Raw genomic sequence first — 13,515 nt, forward strand, 5'->3', positions numbered from 1 at the left:
GGCAAAGATGTTGAAAGAAGTGCAACCAAGTTTTGCAGTTAGACATGAACAGTCTGTTAATAGAGATATCAAAAATATGTGCTTGTGATTGCTTCATATCTAATCCACAGGAAATCACAGATTCTGAGACCCCCCCTTTTCCCAGTTAAGTGGGGGAGAGGAGGGAGAGCGATACATATCCCGGATGCAGGATGTAAAATGTGTTCATTATTGAATTGCTGGAATTTAATCTGAACCAAGCTCTTTATCATCAATAAATTATATTTAGCAGTTTACCCTAGTTAAGCTACTTCTGTTTAAAAATGTCAGTGCTTCTGGGTATAAGCTCAAAGTCAGCATTTAAATATAAATGGGTAATACGGGTGGAAGTTGCAGCAGGCAGGACTGAGTAGTTAGAGAAAGGGTATGTTTATGTAACAAGTCCTGACGTGGTGGACATTAACTTTTCATAAGGCAGATCAAAGGTAAGGAGAAGACCCAAGGGCCCTCAGTCAAGGGCCCCTAACAACTGTCTAGTGTGCTCTATGAGATGATTTCTTCAAATTAGAAAGACTTAGATTATAAAAAAAGGCTTTAAAAGTAATTACCCTTTCTCCCCTCCCACCCTTCCCTCCCCGCACAGCAAGTAAAGGAGTCTATCTGTTTGCTGATGGGAGATGATCAGGGAGGTGTTATCATGAAACGCTGCCCTGCGCGCATAACTGCAAGGAGAGGCTAGTGTCTAGTGCATATTTTGATTTAATATTTTTTAGCTTCAGGCTTTTGTCCTTTTAGTGTTTGGATTTAAAATACTGGGCCATCTGGGTGAACCTCATTCTGAAATGCTGGCGAGCAATTGTCAGTCATAAACTGCTTTAAGGGCTGCAACCTGCAAGGTTCTAAGTGTTCCTCAGCTCCTATGAAGTCGATGGGATTTGAAGGCCCTCTGGAATATATAAGATGGATCCCTAAGTTTTTGCTTCCTCTAGATATTTAAAGGGAGGAGTGAACTACACCAGCGTTTGGGGAACGTACAAGATTATTGTCGAGTATTGTAATAGCACCATATAGTAACTACACAAAACATAGGATTAGAAACGCTCCCTGCCCCAAAGTGCTTGCAAAGATGCTCTTAATCCTCATTTTAAGAAAGGAGGACAAAAGGACTTAGGTGATTAACTGCCACTAAATCCCAGACTCAGGCCTCACTGGGATTCACAAAATCTTCACTCAGCTGCTGCCAAAGCACATAGGTGCTTAAACACACTGGATGCCTATATTTTTTGCAGTAACATTTCCCAAGGTGCCTATGTTTCTGACTCTGGCAATGCACACTGAAGTTCCACAGTGAGGAAAGATTGGCATTTCTCCACTAACTCACCTGTAGAGCCCCATCCGGCAAATGTGCTCAGAGCTCAACTGCCAGATTGGGCCCCGATAGGTGAATTTACACAAAACAGCCTGGGTGGGCAGGGGAAAATTGACAACCTCCCTAGTAACTTTTAGCCCAGTGGTTAGGGCACTCCCCTTAGATGTGGGAGACCCATGGCTCAGGTTCCCCCTTCACCAGATAAGGTTAAGGGATTTGAACAGGAATCTACAAGCTTGAAAGTGAGTGAGGTTACGGGATATGCTGACATGAGACTCCTTCAATCTTTCCCGTTGAAGCTGTTCCAGTGTTAATAAATAATTTAAAAGGAGCAGAGGAGCTGGCTCCTGAATCTCCCACCTGAGTGCTCCCTCTAACCACGACACTTCATAGTCATTCTCATGTTTCCTCTCTCTCTGGCCCAGTCATTCTTGCATTATTTATCCACAGTGGAACAGTCAGCAGCAGAGACTGAGGGAGCCCCACATCAGAAAAACCCATAGTCCAGTAGTTAAGGTATTCATCTAAAAGGTGGCTGATTCCTGTTCAGATCTTCAGATCCCTTCTCTCCCCCCCCCCCCCCCCAGTGGAGCAGGGTCTTAAATTATGGATTTCACACATCCCAGGTGAGCACCCTAACCAGTGGGCTAAAAGTTATGATTGAGTTCTGAGAATGCACAGCTGGCAACATCAGCCACAACTAGCAGGCTAGTTAGGTAGAGCTAAATTCACAAAGAAACATGTGCATGATGATGCTGAGTGTCACCATGCCTAACTTTTAGGCACCTAGAAAATCACTGGGATCCACACAGCCTGGGTTATGTACCTAGGCTCCCCATACAATGCCTCAGGAGAGACAGGCGCCTGAGAATGGGAGTCACAAAAGCTAGCATGCTACGCTAGCCAGTGGGAGGTGCCAAGGTGAGGCATGTGTGCCCCTGTTCTCTTGCTAAAACAGTGTAGGTGCCTAACACCTAAGAAAAGTTTGCAGCTGAGAATCCCAAGCACAGGGAAGCTTAGCCCTGCAGTCTGGACTTGGGCATCATCTCTGAGAGAGGGGCAGGGCTTAGCACACACCCCTCGGGAAGAGCAAACAGCGTGTGGGTGTATTTACTGTACAGCTTGAAGAATGCAGGCTTTTGTAACCTTACAGAACAACCGCGTACTTCTCTTCCCCAGATGAGCCATGGAGAGCAGAGCTAGCTCCAATTAGAATCCCTGGTCTGGACTCTTAGCAGCTAGCAACAGCATCAAACTATTCTGGGATAAGTAGAAAGTCAAGAAGAGAGAGGGGGATGAGAATTTTAAATCTCAGCTTTCCCCTTTAAAGTGACATTTCAAGATATAAAATAATATAGATTTAAAATGTTCTTATCTTTATTGATGTAACGCTAAAGCCTGGTATAATTTTTAAAATCTAACTTACGCATTACCCTTTGTACTATGTGTTTACCTTTTCATTTCACTCATCTTGGACATTCAAACTATACTGGTCAGTTTATTTTAGTGGATAGCCATTTTCACTTACTGATTCTTGCACTAGCACAATGGTGTTTTGTTTGGGATCCTAAATGTTAAAAAAAAAAAAAGCAACCCCCCAAAACATAAAAGCGCTACAGGATGTCTCCACACACATGTACACCTCTACTATTTTTACTGCAGTTTAAAAGAGGTTTATGACAATCTTTTATTTCAGTATCTTTTCATGTATTTGGGACCGAACCTATCTTAATTTTTGAAAGGTGTCTGTCACAATGGTATGCTAAGCATCGTCATTGTCTCTTTCCACGCCTTGCACTAGTGATAATAGCCAGCAATGGCAAGAGATTCCAAAGCTGGCTTTAGACTCTAGCCCTTTACAGGCCAACTCCTCAAAACTCCATTGAATTCAATGGGTTTGTGCTGATTTACACTAGGTGAGGATCTGGATATTCATTCTGAAACAGTTTTGCGAGGAATGTGCTATCACAAAGTGAGCTGTTCCTCTCTCTTTATACTTCTACTGACCTCTGACCATCAATCCATTTCCTCCACTCACTTCCTCCCAGTGCTTCATCGGCCACAGGGAATGGGATTGTTCGCTGGGAGTGCTATGTCAGCATGACATGCAAATGGCAGTTTCTCTCCCATCCATCATGCTAATCAATGGCATTCCCACAGCACCGATCACCATGATATCGCCACTGTAAAAGATGCTATGGGAAATAGTCTCTTTGGAGATGATATACAAGGGATAGATTTAGAATCTAAGTTCCTTCTGGGTCTCACTTTTGCACCCACAGTGACCCTGAGGCATGGGTTTATTTATGTACCCAGTCACACTTGCAGTTATTTTGCTGGTGTAAAAATGAAAGCGAGTTTTTTCAAAATCTAGCCCTTCTTTTATTTGAAAGAAGTCATTTGGCAGCTTCGCATATGCTGCACCCCATGCGTGGGTGAGGGAAGAATCCCTGGATTCATGCAAAAGGCATTACTTTCTCCACTGTCAAATCCCTCCTGGAGACTCATTCCTGCCAGGATGCCTGTGGGAAACTTGCTGACTTAATGACAAGCTTGAGGAGTAATTTGGGAATAGTTTCTGTATCCTTTAAAAAATATATTTGCATGACTATTTTGTTAACATAAGTGTATACATTTCATAACCCACCCTCACATCCTTTGTTCATAAGTCTCTTTATCTTGTGGTTGTGAGCTCCTCAGAGCAGGGATCGTGTCTTTTTATCTGTTTAGAGATGGCCTAGCATATCATTGGCACTACCAGAAATAAATAATAATAACTAGTAGATACCGGTTGGTGCTGAGCTGTCAATATTCCTTCTCTGTTGTTTTTGACTTTCCTCTCCACTAACCCATATATCTGAGCTATGTCCAGTTCCTGCTGCTTTTTCCTCCTGACTATCTCCAGGATGTCTCCATTTCTTTCCATGTCCACAACCAGATCTTGTATCTAGGTCCATATTATATCCTGCCTTGACTACAGCAACATCTTCCTCTTTAGCCTCCCAAACACTCACATTGCCCCTCTTCAGTGCAAACAAGGTGCAGCCACTGAACTCATCTTCCTGTGCATCAATCTGATCACGTTACTCGTCTCTTTGATCCCTCCACTGACTTCTCATCCACTAAAACGCATGAAATTTAAGCCTCTGGTAATCACCTTCAAAGTTCTTCCTAACTCTGCCCTCATGGGGACTTAGGACTTGGCAAATTAAGCACAATGAACAGGATTTGGAGCCCAAGCCCGCAGGTGCTAAAAACACCCTGCAGAGTTCTGAGCACCCATGATGCCATTGCCCATGGAGAGTATGTGAAGAAAAAGGAGGCTTTGCATATCTTGAGAGTGCTCAGTACATTGCAGGGCTTGAGACCTTTGTTTCTATTCATATTCCATTGGCCATACCCATCTTAGCAATCCTTCCAGTCCCTGTTCAGCTTCCGAGCTCACCTTCCCTAAGTTATCATTAGCTAGTTGCAACCGTGTACTTCTTTTCCAGATGTTTTCCTAGAATCTTTTGTACCAGGGGAGCTGGTGATTCATTGGAGGAAGGGTGTATATCTTCATGGATTCCAAGGCCAGAAGGGATCAATGTGATTGTCTGGTCTGACCGGAATAACACACAGGCCATAGAACTTCCCCTAAATAATTTTTAGAGCATATCCTTTAGTAACCCAGAGTTAGATTAGTTGCTTACTAGTTGTTTCAGTAAATGGTTTATGTTTTTGGAGTTTAATAGGCCGATAATTAAATTGTTGTACAAGTGGGAGCCTTGATCATGAAATGCTATGTTTTCTGGAACCTCTCAAAACCCCCAAAACAATCCAATACTTGCGGTAAATAAAGACAATGTGGATTAAACCATATTGAAAACGCCAAACTGGGACTGAGTTAACTTTGGCTTGACTGTCTCATTTACCAGTGGTAAAGATAATCCTAAAAATGTGTGGTGTGCAACCAGTTCCTCCATTCAGTATTAAAGCCCAGACACTGAGCAGGTGAGTTTTCCCTGGTTTTGTGACACATTCTGTTTAAAAATAAATAAATAAATCAGCAAGCATACAGTAGATGCCTTTTACTGCCAGAGTGGAACTTCACAAGCCTACCAGGGGACCTTTTTGTAATGTGTGTAATGTGCTGCTACCGTGCTTTAGCAAGGAAAAATGTCACTGCTGGGCTTTATTTTTAACAGACTTCTTTAACATCAATTAATGCAAGCAAATGTAGTGGAGGAGATCTAGCTTTTTATTTATATTTGAGGGAAAGCAGTGAGGAGACTTGGAGGGAGGGGAAGGAAGAAGCATTGTTTTATTTTAAACTCCAGGCAATTAAACAACATTGGGGGAGATTTTCAAAGGCACAAAAGGCAGTTAAGCATCTAACTCCCACTGAAAATCAGTGGGAGTTAGGCACCTAGCTGCCTTTTGTCTTTGAAAATCTCACTCATACTGTATATTTTTAAACATTTATTTCCTAAAGTGTGCACTGCAAGTTACCTAACATGAAGGCCAAGATCGTCAGCTATCAACATGGCTCCATGTGTAATGTGCTCCACACACTCACCTCCTCCTTTACACACACACACACACAGACCCACACATGTATACACACAGTTGTAAATGAACTCTTATATTATCTCTTAGCATTGATTAATTTTGTTCTGTTGGGGTGAGGGGGTCTCTGCAAATCTTGACAGTGCAACTGTTTCCCTTTAATGTGAGCTTTTCATGAAAATAAAGGTAAAAATTAACTCTGCAGCTACTTGACTTGCCCTGCTGCATGGAAGTTTTGATGTGGGCAGAGAGCAGAACGTGATCTGAGGTAACGTACTGTATATGATGTAATATGTTACCATCACAGTGAGCAAAGGACAAAACGATAACTTTAACTTAGCATTTTCATGCTTTTACTAGCGCAGTCAAGCGATTAAAAAAATTAATCACAATTAATCACACTGTAGAATACCATTTATTTAAATATATTGATTTCAATTACAACACAGAATACAGAGTGTACAGTGCTCACTTTATATTTATTTTTATTACAAATAATTGCACTGTAAAAAAAAAAAAGAAATTGTATTTTCAATTCACCTAAGTACTAAGTAGTGCAATCTCTTTATCATGAAAGTTGAACTTACAAATGTCAAATTATGTACAAAAAAAACCTGCGTTCAAAAATAAAACAATGTAAAACTTTAGAGCCTACAAGTCCACTCACTCCTACTTCAGCCAATCGTTCAGATAAACATTTGGTTACATTTGCAGGAGATAATACTGCCCGCTTCTTGTTTACAAGTGTCACCTGAAAGTGAGAACAGGCGTTCGCATGGCACTGTTGTAACCGGTGTCGCAGATATTTATGTGCCAGATGCGCTAAAGATAAATATGTCCCTTCATTCTTCATCCACCATTCCAGAGGATGTGTACAAGCTGATGCCGGGTTCTGCTCAATAATGATCCAAAGCAGAGCGGACCGATGCATGTTCAGTTTCATCATCTGATGATGATGCCACCAGCAGAAGGTTGATTTTCTTTTTTGGTGGTTTGGGTTTTGTAGTTTCCGCATCTGAGTGTTGCTCTTTTAAGACTTCTGAAAGCATACTCCACACTTGGTCCCTCTTAGATTTTGGATGGCACTTCAGTTTCTTAAAACTTTGGTCGAATGCTGTAGCTATTTTTAGAAATCTCACATTGGTACCTTCTTTGCATTTTGTCAAATCTGCAGTGGCAGTGTTTGTAAATCAAACAACGTGCTGGGTCATCATCCAAGACTGCTATAACATGAAATATATGGCGGGTAAAACAGAGCAGGGGATATACAATTCTCCCCCAAGGAGGTCAGTCACAAATTTAATTAATGCACTATTTTTTTAATGAACGTCATCAGTATGGAAGCATGTCCTTCGGAATGGTGGCTGAATCATGAAGGGGCACACAAATGTTTAGTATATCTGGCACATAATACCTTGCAGTGCCGGCTACAAAAGTGCCATGCGAACTCCTGTTCTCACTTTCAGGTGACGTTATAAATAAGCAGGCAACAGTATCTCCCATAAATGGAAACAAACTTGTTTGTCTTAGTGATTGGCTGAACAAGAAGTAGGACTGAGTGGACTTGTAGGCTCTAAAGTTTTACATTGTTTTGTTTTTGAGTGCAGTTATGTAACACAAAAAATCTACATTTGTAAGTTACACTTTCATGATAGAGATTACACTACGGTCCTTGTCTTAGGTGAATTGAAAAATGCTATTTTTTTTGTTTATCATTTTTACAGTACAAACACTTTTTAATCAAAAATAATACAAAGTGAGCACTGTACACGTTGTATTCTGTGTTGTAATAGAAATCAATATATTTGAAAATGTAGAAAAACATCCACAAATATTTAATAAATTTCAGTTGGTATTCTATTGTTTCATCGTGCGATTAATCACGATTAATTTTTTAACTGCAGTACATTTTTTGAGCTAATCGCATGAGTTAATTGCGATTAATCGACAGCCCTAGGTTTTACCAATTTTAAGTCAGAGCTTCAGTATAGTTTCTTTATTTTACTAGCAATACTGGTGTTGTAGGGTGCATAGACAGACTCTGGCTGCTGAAGCTCACTCTCAGACTTTTTTCTTTCACATGTGTACATGTGATTCTTGTTCAATTGTGTATATTTAATGATTGGGAGGTGTTGGTGGGATGATACTCAGTCCAGATCTCTGGTGTTCGACCTTCACCTCTGTCTCTTTGTCTCTCTAAAAGGTGTTCTTTGTGGTCTGTTACATGTTGGCACTGAATACTGCTTTTTAGTTAGTTGAAAATATACTGCCTTTAGTTAGTTAGTTGAAAATATTTAGTTAGTTGAAGTGTTGGGGCCAGTACACTTTTCTTCCATACAGTACAACCTCAGAGTTACAAACACCTCGGGAATGGAAGTGTTCATAACTCTGAACAAAACATTATGAGAGGGGTAGCCGTGTTAGTCTGTATCCACAAAAACAACGCGGCGTCTGGTGGCACATTAAAGACTAACAGATTTATTTGCCAAACATTATGGTGGTTCTTTCAAAGTTCACAGCTGAACATTGACTTAATACAGTTTTGAAACTTTACTATACAGAAGAAAAATGCTGCTTTCCTTTTATTTTTTTTTTTAGTAATTTCCATTTAACATAGTACTGTATCGTATTTGCTTTTTTGTTTTTTGCACTGCTGCTGCCTGATGGTGTACTTTTTCCACATGAGGTGTGTGGTTGACTGGTCAGTTCAGAACTCTGGTGTTCAGAACTCTGGGGTTCTACTGTACTACTTTCCTTTTATTTTAAAGTTTGGTACTTCATTTTCTCCTCCTTCACAAAACATAATTGTGGCAACAAACCCTTTTATTTGTTGTTAATGAAAATATTTCAGGGTTAACATCAGTATCATCTAGGACTAACTCTTTTCTTCATAGAAGCATTTGACAAAGCCTGCTGGTTCTGACAGGTTTAATTAATAAGTAGGGTAGCAAATGATGTTGGCCTCTTACTCTCTTTACCACCTTTTGATTTTGCTTCTGAAATGCCCCCATTTTTCAGAAAATGACTAGTCCTCCTTTACCTCACTTCTGTTGTTCAAACATGCTTTGTGTTAAAGCCCTCTGCTTGCCTCTAGCCTCTAACAAACTAAAAGTTGTGGCTTATATAAGGTGAAGGAAACAAGTAAGGAGGTTTGGAGATGAGTTCTAGCTACTTGCAGACTTCAAGTTTTCTGATGGAGAGTCTTAGGTGGTTTTAAACATTGTCATGGATTTGTAGGTGATGGCCCCAAGGCTTTCAGAGAGAAAAAGATCACAGTAGTTAAATATATATGTTGCTAAATATCTTTTTTTGACATTGAGATTTTATTTCTTAATAAAAATAAAATGCCATGGAACCGGTCTTTGTTATATAGTCAGAGTATACAATATTTAAATTTTTAAATAGTAGCTTGAATGAACTTGTGCAGGTCTTAAAAAAAATTTATCGTAAAGAAATTAAAAATGTATTGTGCCCAAAACATTTTTATAATTCTGCATTATAGCCTTAGAAATATTTTATCAGGGTATTTTTGTTTGGTTTGGTTTTACTGTGTTTTAGTTCTTTGCAGATGGGAACATCAGGAATTGCTCTGTAAGAAGGATGGATGGCTATATTTAATTATTGGCCTCTGATTCTTGATTAAATTAGTACAAATCCTCACTTGTCTCTCTCCACTGTCCTACTCTTACACTTCGGCAGCATTATTTCTCGCTGACTAAAATCTTATCAAGAATCCATCATTTCCCCTTTCCATCCACTAAGTTTTGATGATTTGGTGCAAAGGTGTACTTACCGTAACACTGTTACGATAACTAGTACATTTGTGTTTCTGTTATGATGGGAGTACTGTTGTAGTGAGACTTATCCACTGTTGCTGCTGCTTCTCAGCAGTGTTAATTATACTTTAGGCTCATGTAGGGTGCATATGGAAACACAAAAATAAGTGATCGGGGACTAGAACAGTTTTGCTTTCATTTGTTGTGACAATGGCACATCTACTATGAAACACACACACAGAGGCTAACGTACCTTATCTGTAATGAGGTCATGTCCCATGATGTATATTAAACATCACTAACTAGTCCCCTGCTTATCCAAAACCTCATTTATCTGAATTAATTTTGTGTCCCCCATTTCATTCAGCTAAACAAGGTTTCACAGTGTTTCCAACTCACAGTTTTATCATGAGTCTCATGATATGTAGTGTTTTGCTTAAAGCCTACTCCCTGGAGTCATATGAATACATGAGAATCTCAGCTTTCATTTAGAAAAAAACAAAGAGGGGGGACAAATTTCTAGTCCTTGCAGTTACAGAGAAAGGCTGGAAAATCTGATACTTAAAAATGCCAAATCCACAAAGCAAAGAATTCAACATGAATTATTGTTTTAAAATCTTATGATTTTTAAGCCCATCTCATGATTTTGGGAGCCTGACTCATGATTTTTGAGTGTTTGGTGTTGGCAATACTGTTTTCACTGTAATGTGCCTTTTCATGTGTGTGTTTGACTCCTATGGATCGTCTGTCAGACTGTGGGGCAGTATGGGGTTTTGTAGCAAGGATCTCCATTCCCCCCCTCCCCCAGTGTACATGAGAGAGTGGAGAAGCACCCATTTATCCCCAGCCCCTTGTTATGCCTATAGATAGTTTAGTGGAGACTATGTATTGATTCCAGCCTCCAACTTTTGGAGATGCTGGATCACAGTAGTTGTGCAGTGGGTTAATGGTGTTTGATATAGTTTGTCGGATTCTTCCCCCCACCATTGCTAATGAATGCCGACTGCCTAGTTTAAACGAGAGCTAAATCCTATTTTGGCCAAGGCAGCTATGGAGAGCACAGATGCTGCCCACTGTGTCCTCTGCAAAAGGACTTCTGCCAACCAGGGAATGATTTTTCATGGTAGGACAAGAGGAAGTGCTGTGCAGTGCACTTTGCTGCTCTCCTGATCAGAAGCAAAGTACGATCCTATCTGCTGCCAGTTAGCACTTGCCGCTGAGTGCAGCATACTCACTAGCTGGCTGGGGAGTTAGTTGCCCACTGGGGAATGTGGTGCATGGGCCAATGAAGTAGCTGTCTGTCCTTCTTACTACTACTTGTGATTGCAATGGAGAGACCGTGTCCTGCTGCTTGCATGGGGAAGAAGAGGTTTCCAAACAATGTCTTCCCCCTCTTGTGCAGCAGAGGGTGGAATTTAGCTCCTACACACCAATGCTTAGGGCTAATACCTAAACAGTGGTTGGCAGGCTAAAGAAAAACATTGTGGTGCCATGCAGAATTCTCAAGGTTGGGAGCAGCCTTGGCACTTCCACTCCAGCCATCTAGTGTCTGGCCTGGTGAGGGTGGAAGCATAAGCTAACTGCATGGCTCTATGAGCATCACCTGCTAGATGATTGCATAGCATTAACAGGGGGCTGCAAGGAGCTGCGATGGCAGCAACATCTGAAAAGGGAAGGGGGGTGGGCAATATTTTTCAGTGAGATGGCCGTATGTCCGGGAGATGTCCCCGAATGCCAGTTCAGAGAAGGGAAGGGGCATGGTCCCACCCTGAGTAAGAACCCCATGTCTTTTTACCCCACAAGTGGTTTTGATTCCTCTTATATCCTTCTTTGCTGTTTTCTCACCCCTTCTCCTTATTTAAATTAACAAGAAAAAGAAAAACTCGGTGGACCTTTTTGAAAATATGTGAGCCAACAAATGCAGTCTTGTAAGTTATTTATTAGAGTATTTCTCAGTCAAAGTTTAATGCCATATAGTGGTCAGCAAACTCTCTCTTGCTGTTACAGTCATGTTTTTCATATCACGTTTCAAATTTCCTCAGAGCATTAGAAGTGTTATTTGGTTTTGGTGTGATGTTAATCACCTCATAGTAGTTTAATGCCATACTACATTTTTCTCTGGCTCTACAAGTTTTACCCATAAGAGAGGATGTACATTGGCCTCAAAGACTGTACATTTATTTTTCTCATAACTGTGATGTATTTTTTTCCTTTGCTAATATATTTTGATGTGTTATAGTTGTAACCTGCTGTTCTCTTTAATTGCTTATTGTTATTAATTATGTAGCGGTAACATTGTCGGCTGCTTGAGCCATTTGGCTTTAAAAAAATGCATTTATCATTATTGCCATTGGAGCTGCAGTAAATTGCCAGACTTCTGTCCGGAGATGAATGCTTTTGAGCGTTTCTCCAATAAAATTTGAATGTGGATCAAATCAAGATTTTCTTTTGCATCTTCCCTTCCCTCCGACCCCCAGGGCTTCTCTGCCCTGTCCCCACTTCTCTTCTTTTCTTCCTTCTCCACCTCTTCTCCTCGAGCTTTTCTTGTCACATCTACTCTTCCTGCCTGTGGCTCCATTTTCCTTCTTCTTCTCTATTGGTTTTCCTTCTATGCCACCCCACCCTTTTACAGTGGCTCCTTGTTTTTCCCACTTACCTCTTCCCTTCCTCCTCCTGTCTACAGTATTCCCCCCCCCATTCCCTAATCTTTACCTGCCTTTTCCTCTCTGCAGTCTTTTGTGTTCCTCCTCTTCTATGCTTTTTGTCCCCTCCAGTCCCCTCTCTGTTTATTTCTGTCTTTTTGGAGCTTCTTGGGTATTTCTTAAACTCCACTTCTTGGTAGGCAGAATATTGGGAAAAGATGACTGCTCTATGGAGGAGCTATAGTTTGGGTCCTAAATAAATATATATTTAAATAACGGCCAGCCTGAAGCCATAAATTCACAAAGATCACAAACACAGTGTACTACATATAGCATAAGAAAAAGTGAATCAGCCCTGATTATTGTATGTCTTTTCAAGAAACTGGGAAACTCTTCAATGCAGGGATCCCTTCAGTTTGTTTGGGGACAATTTTGCTCTCCAGTGTAAATCCATGTAGCCAATAGAGTAACATCAGATTTACAGTGTTGTAAGTGAGAACAGACTCTAGCCCTTTTTGTCAAGGGAGCCGAAAGCTGCCTATGTTACTGTATAATGGGATCAAATACAAAAATATGTGAAAGTTAAATCAAGCTGAAATTGAGCTTTCTCATATTTTCCTAAACAAAAAAATAGCAACTAAATTAGATGAAAAAAATACAAAGATTACACCTCATTAAGTGGAACTATATCATTTTAATAATATTCTGAACAAGAAAAATTCTTCAAACTGGTTCAGTTGGGCTAGGAGAAAAGAGTCTAGTTTAAAAGCCCCGTTCCAGTGTAAATTAAGCACAGCTCTGAGGGCCTCAAGTGTCCTTTCCACATTTTTTTCTCCTATTTTTGTAGGGGAGAGGGTGGTGGAGAGGGCAGGAGGTTGAAGTTCTAAAACAGTATTCCAGCTACTGCTGTTCACTTCTTCAAAAGGTCCTTTACATGTGTAACAAGAAGTCAGTAAGCAACAGTTCTCATACTGCATTCAGCTTTGAAAAAAAATTGTCAACAGTGCCTGGCTTTTCATATAATTAAATAGCAGGAAGTGTAATACTTTTCATTCTAGGTATCTCTAATGTTCAGAAATGCAAAGAAGTCCTGTTCTAGTCTATCTCTCTCTCTCTCTCTCAGAGGAAGCAGGCTGTTCTTAGCATCGTGGATAAACGGCTTTTCAGCATTTAGTGATTTTCTCCTTCAGACAACTAGTGG

General features: G+C 40.4%; 1 protein-coding gene across 5 annotated transcripts in view; it reads left to right on the forward strand.

The window, feature by feature from the left end:
- The window catches only part of ZNF521 (zinc finger protein 521), a 269,245-nt gene that overhangs the window by 216,990 nt on the left and 38,740 nt on the right, over positions 1-13,515 (forward strand). The gene's annotated exons all lie outside the window — the stretch shown is intronic.

Source organism: Lepidochelys kempii, chromosome 2, assembly GCF_965140265.1.
Source record: "Lepidochelys kempii isolate rLepKem1 chromosome 2, rLepKem1.hap2, whole genome shotgun sequence".
Taxonomy (NCBI): Eukaryota; Metazoa; Chordata; order Testudines; family Cheloniidae; genus Lepidochelys; species Lepidochelys kempii.